Here is a 20,072-nt window from a genome sequence, read left to right as displayed (position 1 = left end):
GCAAGGAATCTGATTTTGTGAATAATATGGTAAAGGATACATTAGAAACTACTTTATCTAGAATTACTATTAATAATAAGCTTTTAAATATTATAATGCAGTTATTAAATATTGCTTTAATTTCATGCTACTGAGCTATCCGTCTGTCATGGAGCTCCCAGTTGGTAGCTTTTTAAAATATTGAGATTCAAAATTCAGGATTCAAGGATTTTGATTCATCAGATAATGTTTAAAAGGGAAAAAAGTCATCTACAAAAGCAAATATTGACTTATAGAATTATTCGATTTAATTGAGCAGATTGCAAGTATTCACAGCGGGCTTAAGAACTTACTACTTGATGTTATGTTAATTTTATTTTATCTGCCATTTTAAAGTAATATTTTATGTACACAAATCATTTAAATGAAATACAGCAGCAAACCGAATATGCCATTCTCTTCTGGTCTCTCACAAATAATTAATCTGATATCTGATATCTATGATGTTATTCTTATAATGGGCTTTTACTTTACTTTTCAGTGCATGCAGAATTACTTATGAAGGTTTAATTCAAGCTGCAAAACTTCTATTAATTTGGTGATGTTTTAGTTTGCTATTGAACATACAGTATATTTCGAGTTAGCAGAATCCTGAGACTTCCATGTGGTCATGGTCTGCTTATTGGTAAGTCACAAGGGTATTAAAGATACCGTCTCAACAAAAAATAAAGAATGTAGTTGTTAGCAACATGTGATGTGTAGTAAAGAAGAAGGTTTGGGGGGATTAAATAATTATTTTGTAGATTACCAGATATATTATACTTTATATCTTAGAATGAAGCTTGTTTTAGTAGTCAGATCACAGTGGTCATTGAACCTATTTAAAAACTGTTATTTACACCTACGAACAATCTTGAGTCTAAGGGCTGGGTTAGAGCTATACCAGTGCCAGGAGAGGGAGCTGTATCCCTTTGTAGGCCTGTATAAAACTAAATTACTTATAACCTATTGATAAAAATATTGTTTTATTAAAAAATACTGCCATTGGAAAATGCTAAGGAGAAAATTGTAATTTTAAGTACTAAGGTCTGCCACCTGACTGGTACTATTCACTGCGCTCAACCACAACCAAGGGCATAAATACTTGTTAGGTTACATCAACCAATGAATGGACAGAACTCTGTCCATTCTCTGTCCTGTTACAGTTAGAGCTACATTCACAAAATGGTGGTTCAAGGTAAAAGATGAAAAAGGGCAATATTGGTACAGGGGCACATTTACTTAGCTCGAGTGAAGCATTAGAATGAAAAATACTTCGAATTTTCTAGGTATTTTTTTGGCTACTTCGACCTTCGACTACAACTTTGACTTCGAAATGAACGATTCGAACTAAAAATCGTTCGACTATTCGATAGTCGAAGTACTGTCTCTTTAAAAAAAACTTCGACTAGCTACTTCGCCAGCTAAAACCTACCGAGCACCAATGTTAGCCTATGGGGACCTTCGATTCGAAGGATTTAATCGTTCGATCTAATGATCTTTCCTTTGATCGTTTGATCAAACGAAATGCAGTAAATCCTTCGACTTCGATATTCGAAGTCGAAGGATTTTACTTCGATGGTCAAATATCGAGGGTTAATTAACCCTCGATATTCGACCCATAGTACATGTGCCCCTAAGTATTCATTCTGAAGGTATGGTTTTCCTTTAAGTGAGTACCATCATTGCAGATGTCCAAGGTAGACTTACAGTAACTGGCTGTGCAGCAACATTTTTGTTCAATTTTCAGTGTGTGATGATTTGCAATATGTTTGCTACAATGGTTCATGACTAAACAAGACCTGGTACTTAGTGGTACCTATCTATGGATTCAGTAGTAAAATACTTGTCTTTCTTTTGTTTAATGCATAAAGGGGAATAAGCATTTTATACAAATTTCATTGCATGGAAACAAGAAATTAATTGTATAAGATCAATCAAAAATTGTACCAGTTTTGAACTGATTAAGTTAATCTTCCCCACCTCTCCTCAGCTGTTGTTCTATTTACATGTAGGCATTTGAGGGCCTGTCATTTTTTGCCTAATGAAAGAAAAATTTAATTCTAACCAAGTTTTTCATTTACATTCATTAAAATGTTCAACAAATCAGTCTGTTTTTCTTGTTATTTTTATGCCCTGCTGATTCATTTGAAGCAATGTAGCTAAAGCCATTTGATTAACAGACCAATGAATAATGCCTAGTGATGGGTGAATCTGACCCGTTTTTTTTGACAGGCGACAGTTTTTTACACCCATTGAAGTTTATGGGTTATTTCACTCTTTTACCATGAAGCTAGTTAGAACATTGTGTCAGGCAGCAGTGCCAGGCAGGAGGTGCCATTGCCAGTGAAGAACCATGCAAGGCATTGTGGGAACTGGAATTTTGGCTAAAGGAGTAATAGCTTTTTCTACTTTGTATTCATTAAAAATTACTTAATATAACTTAGAAAATTCCTTGAATGATGTTTTCTTTCATTAAGTCAGAGTTGCTCCTGTATAAACTATAACAAACAAGGGAATGTTGTTATAGTTTATACAGGAGCAGTGGCCAGCTCTATGTTGTAGCTCCCCCCCTACCCAGCTATAGTCAGGTGATCCCACTGGTGTCTAATAAAAGGGCAACCAAGTTTGGGAGTTTTACTTTAAAAGCAGCTAGTAAGTTGCAGGTAAAACTTAAACATAAAATATATAACAAAGCAATGGAATTCTTAATGAATCAGATGCAATTTCAGTGTAGGACTGGCCAGATATAGGAAGACTGACATAGTTGGCCAGCTTAAATATATTGCAATATATGGACAAACAATCCCTGTTTTGTTTAAAGGGTAAGGCATTTTTCGGTAGCAGTATGCACAAAATGTCGCTGTCTTAAATATATTGATAATGGGTTGAGTGCAGAGGACTCTTGTATTTGTCTATACGGTATGTATTTTGTGGTCACAGCCTCATTGCATGGTTTTAAAAACTAGTGGTTTATATATATATATATATATATATATATATATATATATATATATATATATATATATATATATAATATATAAGATGGAGCTTATATTTGTTGGCTCTTCTTTAGATTTTAATGGTGAACTTTGAGAATATAAACTTTCTAAATGGTATAGTGTATATACCAAATTTCATGAAGATGTATCTTACAAATAAATAAATTGTGCCTCTTCTTCAGACCATCTAGCAGCCTTTGCTGGATGACCATAAATATAGTAAGTAAGGTCTCAAACACAGCTTCAAATGGGGCTTGAGAAATCATTCCCATATTTGTAAATGAACGTGAGTCTGTGTTCTGATTTCTTTAATGATTTCTTTAAAGGTAATGAGATTTGTCACGCTCAAGAAATCTACGCTACCTGTGAGCTACAAATATCTTGAAAGTACTTGGTGTCAGTGGAAATCGCCAGAGGGAAAACACTGGAAAAGTCTAGATGAAGCCAATATGTTTCATGTTTTTTACTGCTGGAGATTTACACTAACACCAATGCTAAGGTAATTTCAGGAGAACTGTTGCCCACGGATAGTGCTGATTTCTCATAGGCAACAAATCTTCTCATCTGCCTTTACCTGCATTTTCATTACATTTATTCTGCTGTCTCTTAATATGATTAAAGGGATGAAGGAGCTGCCCGTCAGTCTTCAACCATGCTTGCTGCATTTATGTCCGTGTTTGAGTTTTACCAAGTTAGTATTCAAAAAACATACACTGTTATTGAATGGAGAGATGATCTGAAAATGGTATTTAGTTGCTGATTATCAAATAAAGGTATTTCTTAACTGGCAAAAAAAAAAGAAAATTGAAAAAAATGTAAACTATCCCATGCATTTTAAATATTTAATGTACATCACTGGATAAAATTAAGCTGCCTGTTGCTTATTCCTATATTTGTTTTATAGGGGTTAATTCATACAGATGAACTTCAAAGGAAAGCCTGTATTTTCACTCAACAAAACATACAAATAAAATAATGGCAGAAATAAGTTAAATGTGAAAGGTTTTCTTTTCCTATTTCTGCATTTATTATTTGGCTTGTAAATGAGCAATTTTCTTTCTTGCAATAGGATGAGTCATTTTTGGAAGACATCAACATGATCCTAAGCACCAGTGATGTTCCTTCCCTGTTCAGTAATGAAGAAAAACTGGAAGTGTTAGAAAAGGTCATCTTTCTTTTATTGTGATTTAGTAAGGGATGCTTTCAGGCAGGAATACAGCAAGGGAGGAGGGCACGAGAGTCATTTTATGTTACAATGACTGAGCTTTGCAGAAAATAAATACTTTAATAAATAAAGAGAATACAATTCCTAGGAAAGTTTAAAATTGTTTTGTTTGCCTGTAAAGAACTAGATTTCAATTATTTCTCCTGGTATGCCATAATGACGTTTTAATGATATAAATTTGCATTTGAGAGGATAACAGATCAGACCAAAGAATCAGTGCAAATAAAAAAGAGATAAACAAATTGGGCTTGTAATGATTTTTCATACTGTATTGTATATATGTATTTTAGCATAATAACCAGCACACCATAATTTTACTGAGTGGATTTTTTTGAATGTGTTTAATAAGTATGCAGTAACACCAATTATAACTCTATGACTATGTTGAAATATGTACTGTAATGGTTGATTTAACTCTGCATCTTGACTGTTGATGCATTTAGTTGCTGGTTGGTATAGACTATTATTATTATTTTAAAGGGATACTGTCATGGGAAAAAACTTTTTTTTTCAAAATGAATCAGTTAATAGTGCTGCTCCAGCGGAATTCTGCAGTGAAATCCATTTCTCAAAAGAGCAAACAGATTTTTTTATATTCAATTTTGAAATCTGACATGGGGCTAGACATATTGTCAATTTCCCAGCTGCCCCAAGTCATGTGACTTGTGCTCTGATAAACTTCAAACACTCTTTACTGCTGTACTGCAAGTTGGAGTGATATCACCCCCCTCCCTCCCCCCCCCCCCAGCAGCCAAACAAAATAACAATGGGAAGCTAACCAGATAACCGCTCCCTAACACAAGATAACAACTGCCTGGTAGATCTAAGAACAGCACTCAATAGTAAAAACCCATGTCCCACTGAGACACATTCAGTTACATTGAGAAGGAAAAACAGCAGCCTGCCAGAAAGCATTTCTCTCCTAAAGTGCAGGCACAAGTCACATGACCAGGGGCAGCTGGGAAATTGACAAAATGTCTAGCCCCATGTCAGATTTCAAAATTGAATATAAAAAAATCTGTTTGCTCTTTTGAGAAATGGATTTCAGTGCAGAATTCTGCTGGAGTAGCACTATTAACTGATGCATTTTGAAAAAAAAACATGTTTTCCAATGACAGGATCCCTTTAAGTATTATTTAAATGTATTCCATGTATTTTTCTTGCAAATGTGCCAAATGTTGCCAGCAAGTAAATCACGGATTGAGAATACCCCATCTGAATTGTACAGTAAATTTAAAAACCGAATCAGAAATAACTTACACATGATACTGGTCTTTAGTCGAACTGGACACGCATTTTGAGATCACCTTCAGCATTTTCCATCTTTAGTCAACTGTTTGGTTTCAGGTAAATATTTATTACATTACAGTTTTATTACATTTATTACATTGCAATAGGGCAAATGTATAATTATTATTAACACAGCTATTGTACCTCTATATACAGCATTTTATGCAAACTGATGTATTTTACAGTTGCTTAGATTACCCATAGCAGGTCAAAGTTCATAGCTCAGACTTTTTTTTATAGTAAGATGTAGGAATAATGCCTATATAATTTCATAAATGGTCCTTTTGGCTTGAGCAGTCATTCAAAAAGCCTTGCGTGACTTCAAGAAAAAACCTTGTTGGCTAAAGTATTCATGCGGGGTTTCCTTAATGACTATTCGAACCGAAAGGACAAAGAGGTAAGTACATGAACAGGCAAGAGATAAATAAATAAAAATATGGTAACAAAAAGGTCAGACGCAGAATCTAACTGCAAAAAGTTGTAGTGCTTTTAATTACACAACATTTTTTTTTTAACAGGAGCTCTTTTTCGAGCTCCTGCTTGAAACATGTTGTATAATTAAAAGCACTGCAACTTTTTGCAGTTAAATTCTGTGTCTGACCTTTTTGTTACCAGATTTTGATTTATTGATACTGGGCTTTGTTGGACAGAAGTGATGGTTAGAGGTCCTGAAAATTGAAATTTCTTGGTTTTCCTGTTTTAGACAAGAGATAAAGGCAGGCTGCAGTAACAAGCTTGAGAACAGGTCAACAGTCATGGTAGATGGCAGACAAAAAGTTTGAAAAACAGGCTAATGATCAAATCCAGGAAATCCATATATATGGAACAGGGCAAGTGAGCCAGTGATTCACAGGCACTTAGAAACCCATGCCCATACCACTGGAACTCATGCTTATACCATCAAACAAAATAATAAATTTGCAAAGTTGCATTTTTATCAATTTCTAAACAACAGAAACTAGTGTTTTGAAAAATGTGACAACTGGCAAAAAGAACGCTTTACCAGATCAAGTTGTAGACAGTTTAATCCAATATAAATACAGTAATATGTGGTTAGCCACATTTAGGGGCACATTTACTATTGGTCGAATATCGAGGGTTAATTAACCCTTGATATTCAGCCGTCGAAGTAAAAAGGATTTACCGCATTTCCTTCAATCGAACGATCGAAGGAAAAAGGTTCGATCAAACGATTAAATCCTTCCATCGATCGAATGATTTTCCTTTGATCTAAAAAAGCTAGGAAAGCATATGGGAAGCATACCTTCCCCATAGGCTAACATTGGTGCTCGGTAGGTGGTCGAAGTTTTTTTTAAAGAGACAGTACTTCAACTATCGAATGGTCGAATAGTCTAACGATTTTTAGTTTGATTCAAAGTCGAAGGTCGAAGTAGCCAATTCGATGGTCAAAGTAGCCAAAAAAAATACTTCGAAATTCAAAGTATTTTTTATTCTAATCCGTCACTCGTGATGAATAAATGTGCCCCTTAGATGCTCCATTCATATTAATAAGAGAAATATAGTACTTTACTTTGCAGCACAAGCCTTGTCATGTGAAAAATTATGTACTGCCACTAGTACTTGATTATACAGAATGTAAAATTGATCCACAAATCAGAATTTATAAAATTTTCCCATGGATTAGGCAGTGGCATTCATCACTACTTCTACCATAATTTTTGTGCAAACTAGACATAGATGATACAAAATATATAGAAGTAACAATACGCATTATTTTACACTAAAGACTATGCAATAAAAGAGGACTAAATATTACTAACCATCAGCAATACATGTTTCTGTCTCTAAGGTAGAAGTAGATCATATTTTGACTCCCTCATTCTGAATCTCAATTGCATTGTGAATCTGTCAGTTATGCTTTGTCATAAATAGGTTGAATTTCCTTCTCAGTACAATAAACAATCTCGCTCTCTGGTTTATTTTTCTCTAAAAGGCATGGCCTGAAGATGCTCTTGAGAAGGTGGCAAATCATTTTCTTGATGATGTGGAAATGTCACAGGAAATCAGAAAAGAAGCTGTGTTCATGTGTCAGCACTTCCATCAAAGCATTATTGCATTCTTTAAAGGGTATTTAATTAATTGGTTTCCTGGTGTACAACAAGAACAGAACAGCAGCACTGCCCAGGGGATATTGAAATACATGTCAGTTCTTGGGTGAGGCTAAGAGATGCAAAATGAACCCTGAAAAGACGTCAGTGAAATGGGCTAGTTTGCAAAATCATGTGCAGATCTTCCCTCTAAGGAGATACACATATGTATTTACCAAAATAGGGACAGATATTCTGTGATGAGCACAAGTCACAGTAGCAATGGTTGTGATTTTGTGGCCATTAGTTCTCTTGCAGTTGCATAAGCTCTTTGTAAATGGGAATCCTAAATAAAAAGGACTTGGTGAGACCTTTGGATGTGGTAATACTAAGGGGCCCATTCACTAAGTTCGAGTGAAGTAATAGAGGAAAAAAACGTTGAATTTCTAAGTGTTTTTTTGGCTACTTCGACCATCCAATGGGCTACTTCGACCTTCGACCAAGATTTTGACTCGACCGATTCGAACTAAAAATCGTTCGACTATTCGACCATTCGATAGTCGAAGTACTGTCTCTTTAAGAAAAAACTTCGACCCCCTAGTTCGCCACCTAAAAGCTACCGAAGTCCATGTTAGCCTATGGGGAAGGTCCCCATAGGCTTTCCAAGTTTTTTCTGATCGAAGGATAATCCTTCGATAGAAACGGTCGAGTCAAAGGCTTTAATCATTCAATCGAACGATTATTCCTTCGATCGAACGAATTGTGCAAAATTTTAATTCGCCAATCAAATATCGAGGGTTAATTAACCCTCGATATTCGACCCTTAATACATCTGCCCCTAAGTATGACTTGAACAAAATTATCCAGGGGAAAGGGAACGTTTTTGAGAATGAAATGTGGAAAATGTTATTTTGGTTTCTTCATGAAATTTGTAAGACTTTGTTCTTGAGAGAGTCTCTCCGAGAGAGAATTTATGAGAGATCATAAGTTATTGTGACACACTATTACATGGACAGTTAATATACTGTACATACAGTATGTTACATACAGTTTACAAGAACATTATAAGAGAAGTTAGTAAAAACTGGTCTAACAATACCTTTTGTAACTTCCCTTACAAAAAGGTATTGTTAGACCAGTTGTTACTAACTTCTCTTTTAATGATGTATTCACATGCCAGATTTTACTTACTTTCCAGTTAAGAGGTATTTTCAGGTCAGTTAGTTACCAATACTTCTATGATAAAGATGTATTCTTGTGCTTATTGTAACTTACTTCCCTAATAAAGAGTTAATTGGTACTAACACTTACCTGATAAAGAGGTATTGTTAGGCAAATTGCTACTAAGTTTCCTGATAAAGAGGTATTGTCAGGTCTGTTGGTATGAATTCTCTCATTTGATACTAATATTCTCAGGCCAATTGTCACTAACTTCCTTGATAAAGATGTATTCTCAGGCCAGACTGTTACTAACATTTTTGGATACATCGGTGTTCTCAGGGCATTTTTTACTAACTTCACTGATAAAGGGGCATTCTTGGGCCAGTTCTTACTAACTTCTTTGATAAAGAGGCATTCTTAGGCCAGTTGTTGAAATTTGAAATTACAGGCTTCATTTTTTAAATGTCTCCTCCAATATAAAAATATGTTCAGTAGAGCTCACTTAAGCATTTTTTCTGCAGTGTTATTACTGCTAATTCCTCTGATAATGAGATATTCTCCTGTCAATTTGTTTATAACTTCTTTGATAAAGGGGTATTGTCGGGCATATTGTTAAACTTCTCTTGAAAAGGGATATTCTTAGGACAGTTGCTACCAAAATTCTCTTTATAAAGAGGTATTCTCAGTCCAGTTGCTGAAAATCTAAATTATATGCTTCATTTTTAAAATTTCTCCAACAGTATTACAAAAATATGTTCCTCACTGCTCACTGAAGCAATTTTTCTGCGATGTTCCCTTTCTTTACCACTACTTCCTGCTAATGGAAGGGAGACAAAGGGTTATATTTTATACCTAGAAATAAACCCGTTAAATGCACACACAGCATGAATGATGCAGAAAAATTAGCACATGCTGGGTCTTTTCTTAGCCTGTATTCATGCTGCTTCTTTGTGTACATTTCAAATCCACCATCAGGTATAATGTATGCCATTGCCTCTACCCATTATATGAGAAAAGCAATAATACAATGGAGTATAGGTACATAAAACAGCAACCACGATGAGCCCTAAAATGCATTAGCTTATGTTCTTTTAGTGGACATTATTGTGCCAGTTTTCTTAAATTGTACACAAGAAATTATGTGCGATAAAACGAAAATTCTAGTAAATAAGACCGTATCAGAGTTCCACTTTACCTTATTGGGGAATACAGGTATTGGAGTTTTATAGTTTTTAATTCCTTTGTAAGTTCCTTTGATATTAATGGTTCATGAGTTTATAACCAATTCAAGTTAAACTGGATAAGCACAGCTTCATATAACAATATTATTGGAGTTTCTGCTCAGTGGGAAAATAATAGTTTGGATAGACCTCAATGCTGTTATTGGAGTGTAGACAAATCATCTCATAACAATCATATTGAACTGTTAAAAGGGTATTTAATAAATGCCACTAATTTAGCACATTACAGAAATGGCTATATGATTACATACCATAACTAGTGATGGGCGAATTTGGGGCGTTTTGATTCACCGGACAATTCGCAAATTTCCCACTAGATTTGCGAAATGGCGAAAAATTAGCAAAATGGTGCCGGCGTCTTGTTTTTTACGCCAGCGTCCATTTTTTTTTACGCCGGCAAATATTCATGGCGGTTTCGCCGACGGCGAATCAAGGGAATTTGCCGTGAATTTGGGCCTGCCGAATTAATTTCGCCCATCACTGCTGTTGGATTGATAATGACAAAATGTGCATTCATACCTAAGCTAGCATGAAATGTCTTGTATTGTACTTGCTCTGAGTTCACTTGTGACTTATGTGATGGTAATTTTTGTGGACAGGTTTTTGAATCTCTCCAAAGCCATACATACAGTATGGGGCACATTTACTTAGCTCGAGTGAAGGATTAGAAGGAAAAATACTTCGAATTTTGAAGTATTTTTTTGGCTACTTCGACCATCGAATTGGCTACTTAGACCTTCGACTTCGAATCGAACTAAAAATCGCTCTACTATTCGACCATTCGATAGTCGAAGTACTGTCTCTTTAAAAAAAACTTCGACCACCTACTTTGCCACCTAAAACCTACCGAGCACCAATATTAGCCTATAGGGAAGGTCCCCATAGGCTTTCCAAGCAATTTCTGATCGAAGGAAAATCGTTCGATCCATGAATTAAAATCCTTCGAATCGTTAGATTTTTCGTTCGATCTAAGGAATTGCAGTAAATCCTTCGACTTCGATATTTGAAGTCAAAGGATTTAACTTCGAGGGTCAAATATCGAGGATTAATTAACCCTCGATATTTGACCAATAGTAAATGAGCCCCTATATGTCACATCAACATCGTACCTTGAATTAATCAAGACTTATAAGAATTTTCTAGAGCGTAAGCGGCTTGAGCTCTTAAGCAGCAAGAACAGCTATGTTGTTGCACTTGAGAAGCTGGATTTTGCATCATCACAAGTAAGTAAAGAGGTCTTTTCAGCAGGTGAAGGCAATGCTGCTCACACTATTCCACTCACACAAATACAATTTAGGACTGAGGATTGAAGAAGAAAATTGTAAACAGGGGTTGAAATTAACTGTAGCATAGGGTTATAAAAAATTCAAAGCAGATGCTCCAAATTTCTCCTCTTTTTAATTAGATTATAATGTACTCTCATTAGTAAACAAAGCAGCCAGGCAGGCAAAGAAATCACAGGAGTAATTTTCATCTTCCTCACATGTAGTGGAAGAATAAGCTTTGGTAATGACAAGAGTTGTTGTGAATGCATCGCACGTTAACCGTATATGATTTAATTGGTCTCAGTCTGTGTAATGTAAACTTCTATGAGTAAATAAGAAACTTATCAAAATGAAATAAAAGATTATTATAAATATTTCTTAGTAATATAATAAATGGGAGAACAAAACTTTAACAAACCTAATTTCTTAGGTCATTATAAACTTTCTTATACCATATACAGTACATTTAGGGGCATATTTATCAAGGGTCGAATTTTGAATTGAAAAAACTTTGAAATTTGAATTCAAAAAGACCAACCGCAATTAAGCCAAAGTTCTTTTGGTCGAGTAGGTACGTTTTCGATCGAATAGGTGCGTATTCGGCTGAATTCAAATTGTACGAATAGAAGGAATAGCGCATTTGATCAATTTTGATTCAAAGTTTTTCCACCAATTGAATCCAAATAGGTTCTAGGAGGTCCCCCATAGGCTAAAACAGCAATTTGGCAGGTTTTAGATGGCGAATGGTCGAAGTCGAATTTTTAAAGAGAAATACATGATAAATTTCGATATATTGGTAGTTTTTAACATTTTTTCAAATTCGAATCCAATTTGGACTATTCCTTAGTCGAAGTAAACAAACAATAGCTCGAAATTTGAATTTACCTCGACCTTTGATAAATCGGCCCCTTAAGCAATTTTTTCACGGATTGTTCATTATATACATCTGTCTCTGCTCTATTGAATTTTCTTTATAAATTCCTTATAACATAGCACCCACTCTAGGGTCAGTTTCATTTCATTGGGAGATAAATGTCCTCCTAGTATGTTTTTGGGATATGAAAGAATACCTGTTTTTTTTCTCATATTCCAAAAACATACAGGAAGATCAATTATCTCCCAGTAAAATGAAATTGTACCTGAAGAAAACCCAACACAGACACAGGGAGAACATACCTAGGGTTTTCCGGACCTGGTCATGTAATCATTAAATAAACCCAATAGGCTGGTTTCTTTGCAATAAGGCTTAATTACATATTAGTTAGAATCAAGTACATTGAATGGTTTAATTACAGAGAAAAAGAAAATAGTTTTTACAAATTTGGATTGTGTAGATAAAATAAAGTCTATGGGAGACAACCTTTCTGGATAAGTGGTTTCCACATAACAGATCCTATACCTGGATGGCAATTTGCTATCAGAATCAAACTTGGAACCCCAGCTGCTAGACAGTACTGCTAACCACCAAGCATCACATACTGTAGTACAAAATATCCTAATGAAATATGACTTCACAGATGTATCACATCCATTTCAGATGAGAAGAACTGCAAAACAACTAGTATAATCTGACCCACCAGGGAGTTCTTAAATGTCTTTTAGACTTCAGGTACTACTCAAAAATCAACCCAAGATGACATAATGTAACTTGCACTCTTCGGCACTAGAAAATAAAAAAGGTACTCACACCCTAATTAACATGACTTCTAGTACTTGGCTGGGGTGGCTTTGTGGGGATAACACTTCTGCTCATCCAACATTCTGCTCCTCAAAACATTATTCCTGCCACAAGATTACTCTTGAACAGATAGCCAGTGCAATTAACTTACTACTGTAAATGTGCCACTTTCCTCCACTCAATTTGCAGTATTTTGCACATGCGCCATTTGTAATAATAACCCAGTATCATGAGAATAAGATGTATATCACAATATCAGCTAAACGTGATAATGTTAGACAAGATAAGTCTTACCTGCTATTCTAATTAATATTTTGTCCAAGCCATCTTCTGAGAAAGTGTGTGTGCAAAGGCAGGATCACAGAAAACAACAATCAAATTTATCAGATCATTAATGTTTAAAGAGATGTACTTTCCCTTCATGGAGAAATTGTCCCTGAAATTGACTTGGATTTTCCTGTCAAGAAAATTGGCCACCTGTCTATCAACATGGCTGTAACCAATCTTCCTCAGAACAAATAGCTTCAGTTTTTGACTTGGTATTTCAATTATCCTTGAATTTTGAAATGTGCCTCTGTCAATTTGCACTAGATTGGCATTTCTGTTGCGTTCTCACAAATATTTGATGCCATTTCTAGCTGTTCTATTATGGATTTAACTACCACAAATTGAAATACAACATAATAGGCCCATCTTGTATTAGCACTCTGTGATAAGAACCTACTTGTGATTAAATCCATTCTAACAAAAAAAAAAAAACAGTTTAGTTGCACGTCTCTGCACTCTCTCCAGCTCATTTATATCCCTCTTAAGGACTGGAGTCCAAACCTGCACTGCATACTCCAGATGAGGCCTTACCAGGGACCTATAAAGAGGCAAAATTATGTTTTCATCCCTTGAGTTTATGACCTTTTTTATGCAAGACGACAGAACTTTATTTGCTTTAGTAGCCACAGAATGACACTGTCTGGAATTAGTCAACTTGTTATCTACAAAAAACCCTAGATCCTTTCTGCCAAAGTGCACAACCTAGCATTTATCAAAATTAAACCTCATTTAAGGGTTGCCTTTTGGCCTGGTGGCAATACGATCTGCAATAGGTGTAGAGAGCAGCTACCCCTAGCAGCCTTAAAGTGAGTACTTCTGTACCTGCTTATAAACCACTTAGTGTTCTTGAATTTGTGTTTGTGACCTCAGTAAATGAACTCTGAAACTAGGTACAGAGTCTTAATGGTGTAGATCTATGTTACTATGTACCCTCAAAGCACAAGTAAAAAAAGAAAAGAAAAATAATTCGTAAAATCGAAAAATCCTTTCTACATGGGCACTATTCTTAAAGCTTCACAAAAAAAATGATATCCTCCTGTTAAGACTACTGCATGAAACAAGAGCTCTGAAAACACACATATAATAGAAATACAATCTAATCTGCCTGGTTTTTTTTTCAGTACAAGAAAGTTCAATGATTAGAAATGGTTTAGTCAGACAATCCTATTTACCATTAATGATTGTTTTTCCATATAGACCCTAAACATTAAGATATGGCATTAAGACTGGCTACAAGTATAAATGGTCAACAAAGCACCCATAGACTACAAAGTATTTTGTGCAAACAAATACACCAAGTTAAAAGTCAGTCCAGGTTTAGCTTTAATGGCATACTGCATATAGATAAATTAAAACAAATACCTTCTTGGTTCCAATTCCCTAACAACAAATGATATCCCTATGCCTCAAAAAGAATTTGAAATGGTTATTTCCAAGTCACTGTAAAGTGACAGCCCATTCAAATAAAAAATATGAAGGTATGAAATGCTTTTTTTTATTAACCCTTTAAGTGCCAGCAGAATTTCACATTTTGGTTACGCGAAATGCCAGCCGTTTTTAAGCATTTTGTGCTCTCTCACTTTAGGGGCATTTTCTGAGGGGAAACCTATAGTTTACCTAGGAAAACTATACATTGTTTTTTTCGGTAGAAACTGAGCTTTCTAAATCTGCCTGAGTTTTCATGTATTTCCACCTGTGCAAAAAAATTTATAGTGCTAAATAACAAAAAAAAATGAAAAATTACCATTTTTCATTGTATATCAATTTATACCAGAAAAATATTTCATTTTACAGATGAAAATCCAACTGATTTGGAAAGCCTTATGTCTCTCGAACGTGCCAATACCAGATATGTATAGTTTTAGGGAGATTTAGGATTTCTGTACAGCAAAAACTCCCGGCAGTATATTACTGAATTTTGAAAGCACTAAGGCAGAAAACGGCATGCTTTAGATTCCAAGGCAAAAAATCCTGAAACCATAGGTTTACCCCAGAAAACCATACATTTTTGAAAAGTACACATTCTGCCGATTACAAAATGGGTAACTATGTCTCTCTACTCCCAACTACCAAACAGAAAAGCTTGTCTGAACATAGCGGTTTTTCAAAATAAAATTCAAAATTTTGAAAAATCATTTCAAAGGTTTTATTTTGCTGCTCCGCATATCCCAAACTATATTACGTACCAAGAAAAGCACCTGAAATATGATTGCCAGGGGTCCACTGAACAGTTTGATATCCATTATGCATAGGTTTACCAAAGTATCTGGCATTTAGAGACACAAATATGAAGTTAGCGCATCCAAATTGTTCAGGACTTTACTTCAGCTACTGAGAAATCAACACATTGACTGCATTTTTGTGGGGTAAAAACACAGAAATATATGTTTACCCCCCCAAACCCATATATTTTTGGAAAGAACACATTCTACAGAATCTAAAATGGGTACCCATGCCTTTCTGCTCCAAACTACTGAGTCGCAAGGCTTTCCCAAAATTGTCGGTTTTGGTGAAATATCTGAAAATTGCCTCAAAACTTCAACTTCCCAGCACCATATCACCCATGTATCATTACGTACTAAGAAAAAGCACCCTAAATATGATTGCCAGGGTTCCTCTGAACATTTTGGTGGCCATTGTTCATAAGTTTACCAAAGTATCTGGCATTTAGAGGCCCCAAAATGAAGTTAGCGCATACAAACAGTCCCGTGAGTAACTTCATCTAATGAGAAATCAACACATTGACTGCATTTTTGTGGGGTAAAAACACAGAAATATATGTTTACCCCCCAAAACCCATATATTTTTGGAAAGTACACATTCTACAGAATCTAAAATGGGTACCCATGCCTTTCTGCTCCAAACTACTGAGTCGCAAGGCCTTCCCACAATTGTCGGTTTTGGTGAAATATCTGAAAATTGCCTCAAAGCTTCAACTTCTCAGCACCATATCACCCATGTATCATTACGTACTAAGAAAAAGCACCCTAAATATGATTGCCAGGGTTCCTCTGAACATTTTGGTGGCCATTGTTCATAAGTTTACCAAAGTATCTGGCATTTAGAGGCCCCAAAATGAAGTTAGCGCATACAAACAGTCCCGTGGGTAACTTCAGCTAATGAAAAATCAACACATTGACTGCATTTTTGTGGGGTAAAAACACAGAAATATATGTTTACCCCCCAAAACCCATATATTTTTGGAAAGTTCACATTCTACAGAATCTAAAATGGGTACCCATGCCTTTCTGTTCCAAACTACTGAGTCGCAAGGCTTTCCCACAATTGTCGGTTTTGGTGAAATATCTGAAAATTGCCTCAAAGCTTCAACTTCTCAGCACCATATCACCCATGTATCGTTACGCACCAAGAAAAAACACCCTAAATATGATTGCCAGGGTTCCTCCAAACAGTTTGGTGGCCATTGTTCATAGGTTTACCAAAGTATCTGGCAGTTAGAGGCCTCAAAATGAAGTTAGCGCATACAAATAGTCCTGTGGGTAACTTCATCTAATGAAAAATCAACACATTGACTGCATTTTTGTGGGGTAAAAACACAGAAATATATGTTTACCCCCCAAACCCATATATTTTTGGAAAGTACACATTCTACCGAATCTAAAATGGGTACCCATGCCTTTCTGCTCCAAACTACTGAGTCGCAAGGCTTTCCCACAATTGTCGGTTTTGGTGAAATATCTGAAAATTTCCTCAAAGCTTCAACTTCTCAGCACCATATCACCCATGTATCGTTACGCACCAAAAAAAAACACCCTAAATATGATTGCCAGGGGTCCTCCAAACAGTTTGGTGCCCACTGTGCATAGGTTTACCAAAGTATATGGCAGTTAGAGGCCCCAAAATGAAGTTAGCGCATACAAATAGTCCTGTGGGTAACTTCAGCTAATGAAAAATCAACACATTGACTGCATTTTTGTGGGGTAAAAACACAGAAATATATGTTTACCCCCAAACCCATATATTTTTGGAAAGTACACATTCTACCGAATCTAAAATGGGTACCCATGCCTTTCTGCTCCAAACTACTGAGTCGCAAGGCTTTCCCACAATTGTCGGTTTTGGTGAAATATCTGAAAATTGCCTCAAAGCTTCAACTTCTCAGCACCATATCACCCATGTATCGTTACGCACCAAAAAAAAAACACCCTAAATATGATTGCCAGGGGTCCTCCAAACAGTTTGGTGCCCACTGTGCATAGGTTTACCAAAGTATATGGCAGTTAGAGGCCCCAAAATGAAGTTAGCGCATACAAATAGTCCTGTGGGTAACTTCAGCTAATGAAAAATCAACACATTGACTGCATTTTTGTGGGGTAAAAACACAGAAATATATGTTTACCCCCAAACCCATATATTTTTGGAAAGTACACATTCTACCGAATCTAAAATGGGTACCCATGCCTTTCTGCTCCAAACTACTGAGTCGCAAGGCTTTCCCACAATTGTCGGTTTTGGTGAAATATCTGAAAATTGCCTCAAAGCTTCAACTTCTCAGCACCATATCACCCACGTATCGTTACGCACCAAAAAAAAAACACCCTAAATATGATTGCCAGGGGTCTTCCAAACAGTTTGGTGCCCACTGTGCATAGGTTTACCAAAGTATATGGCAGTTAGAGGCCCCAAAATGAAGTTAGCGCATACAAATAGTCCTGTGGGTAACTTCAGCTAATGAAAAATCAACACATTGACTGCATTTTTGTGGGGTAAAAACACAGAAATATATGTTTACCCCCCAAACCCATATATTTTTGGAAAGTACACATTATACAGAATCTAAAATGGGTACCCATGCCTTTCTGCCCCAAACTACTGAGTCGCAAGGCTTTGCCAAATTTGGCGGTTTTGGTAAAATATTCTGAAAATTGCCTCAAAGCTTCAACTTTCCAGCATCGTATTGTCCATGTATCATTACCAGCATAAAGCATCCTAAATATAAACATAGGGGTCTACTAAACAGTTTGATGCCCAATGTGCATAGATATACCAAACTATGTGGGGCACAGAGACCCCCAAATGACAATATGTATAGACATTTTCACGGCTGACGCGCTGGCTGCTGCAATATAACCACCCGGTGTGTGTATTATGCGACATTAGACCACCTAACAGTACAGAGACCCCAGAAAACCATATATTTTCAGAAAGTACACATTCTGACGAATCCAATATGGGTAAATATGTGTTCCTACTGCAAACTGTCAAACTGCAAAGCAATGCTGAACGTAACGGTTTTTATCAAATTTCTGAAAATCGTCACAAAGCTTGAATTTTACCCCATTATATGCCCCACATTTCGTAACTTATCAGCATAAAACATCCTGAATATGAACGCCAGGGGTCTACTGAACACTTTGATGCCCAATATGCATAGATATACCAAACTATGTGGCGCACAGAGACCCCCAAATGACAATAGTGTATATACATTTTCACGGCTGACGCACGCTGGCTGCTGCAATATAAGCACCCGGTGTGTGTAATATGCGACATTAGACCCCCCTAACAGTACAGAGACCCCAGAAAACCATATATTTTCAGAAAGTACACATTCTGACGAATCCAAAATGGGTAAATATGTGTTCCTACTGCAAACTGTCAAACTGCAAAGCAATGCTGAACGTAACAGTTTTTATCAAATTTCTGAAAATCGTCACAAAGCTTGAAATTTATCCCATTATATGCCCCACATTTCGTAACTTATCAGCATAAAACATCCTAAATATGAGCGCCAGGGGTCTACTGAACACTTTGATGCCCAAAATGCATAGATATACCAAACTATGTGGCGCACAGAGACCCACAAATGACAATATGTATAGACATTTTCACGGCTGACACGCTGGCTGCAGCAATATAACCACCCGGTGTGTGTGTATTATGCGACATTAGACCACCTAACAGTACAGAGACCCCAGAAAACCATATATTTTCAGAAAGTACACATTCTGACGAATCCAATATGGGTAAATAAGTGTTTCTACTGCAAACTGCCAAACTGCAAAGCAATGCTGAACATAACGGTTTTTATCAAATTTCTGAAAATCGTCACAAAGCTTGAATTTTACCCCATTATATGCCCCACATTTCGTAACTTATCAGCATAAAACATCCTGAATATGAACGCCAGGGGTCTACTGAACACTTTGATGCCCAATATGCATAGATATACCAAACTATGTGGCGCACAGAGACCCCCAAATGACAATAGTGTATACATTTTCACGGCTGACGCGCGCTGGCTGCTGCAATATAAGCACCCGGTGTGTCTAATATGCGACATTAGACCCCCCTAACAGTACAGAGACCCCAGAAAACCATATATTTTCGGAAAGTACACATTCTGACGAATCCAATATGGGTAAATATGTGTTCCTACTGCATACTGTCAAACTGCAAAGCAATGCTGAACGTAACGGTTTTTATCAAATTTCTGAAAATCGTCACAAAGCTTGAATTTTACCCCATTATATGCCCCACATTTCGTAACTTATCAGCATAAAACATCCTGAATATGAACGCCAGGGGTCTACTAAACACTTTGATGCCCAATATGCATAGATATACCAAACTATGTGGCGCACAGAGACCCCCAAATGACAATAGTGTATACATTTTCACGGCTGATGCGCGCTGGCTGCTGCAATACAAGCACCTGGTGTGTGTAATATGCGACATTAGACCCCCCTAACAGTACAGAGACCCCAGAAAACCATATATTTTCAGAAAGTACACATTTTGACGAATCCAATATGGGTAAATATGTGTTCCTACTGCAAACTGTCAAACTGCAAAG

General features: G+C 36.2%; 1 pseudogene; it reads left to right on the top strand.

Moving 5' to 3' along the window:
* The window catches only part of LOC108712383, a 613,424-nt pseudogene that overhangs the window by 467,502 nt on the left and 125,850 nt on the right, over positions 1-20,072 (top strand).

The sequence above is a fragment of the Xenopus laevis genome, chromosome 3S (genome assembly GCF_017654675.1).
Source record: "Xenopus laevis strain J_2021 chromosome 3S, Xenopus_laevis_v10.1, whole genome shotgun sequence".
NCBI classification, from domain to species: Eukaryota; Metazoa; Chordata; class Amphibia; order Anura; family Pipidae; genus Xenopus; species Xenopus laevis.
This window is presented reverse-complemented; position numbering and strand designations above follow the sequence as displayed.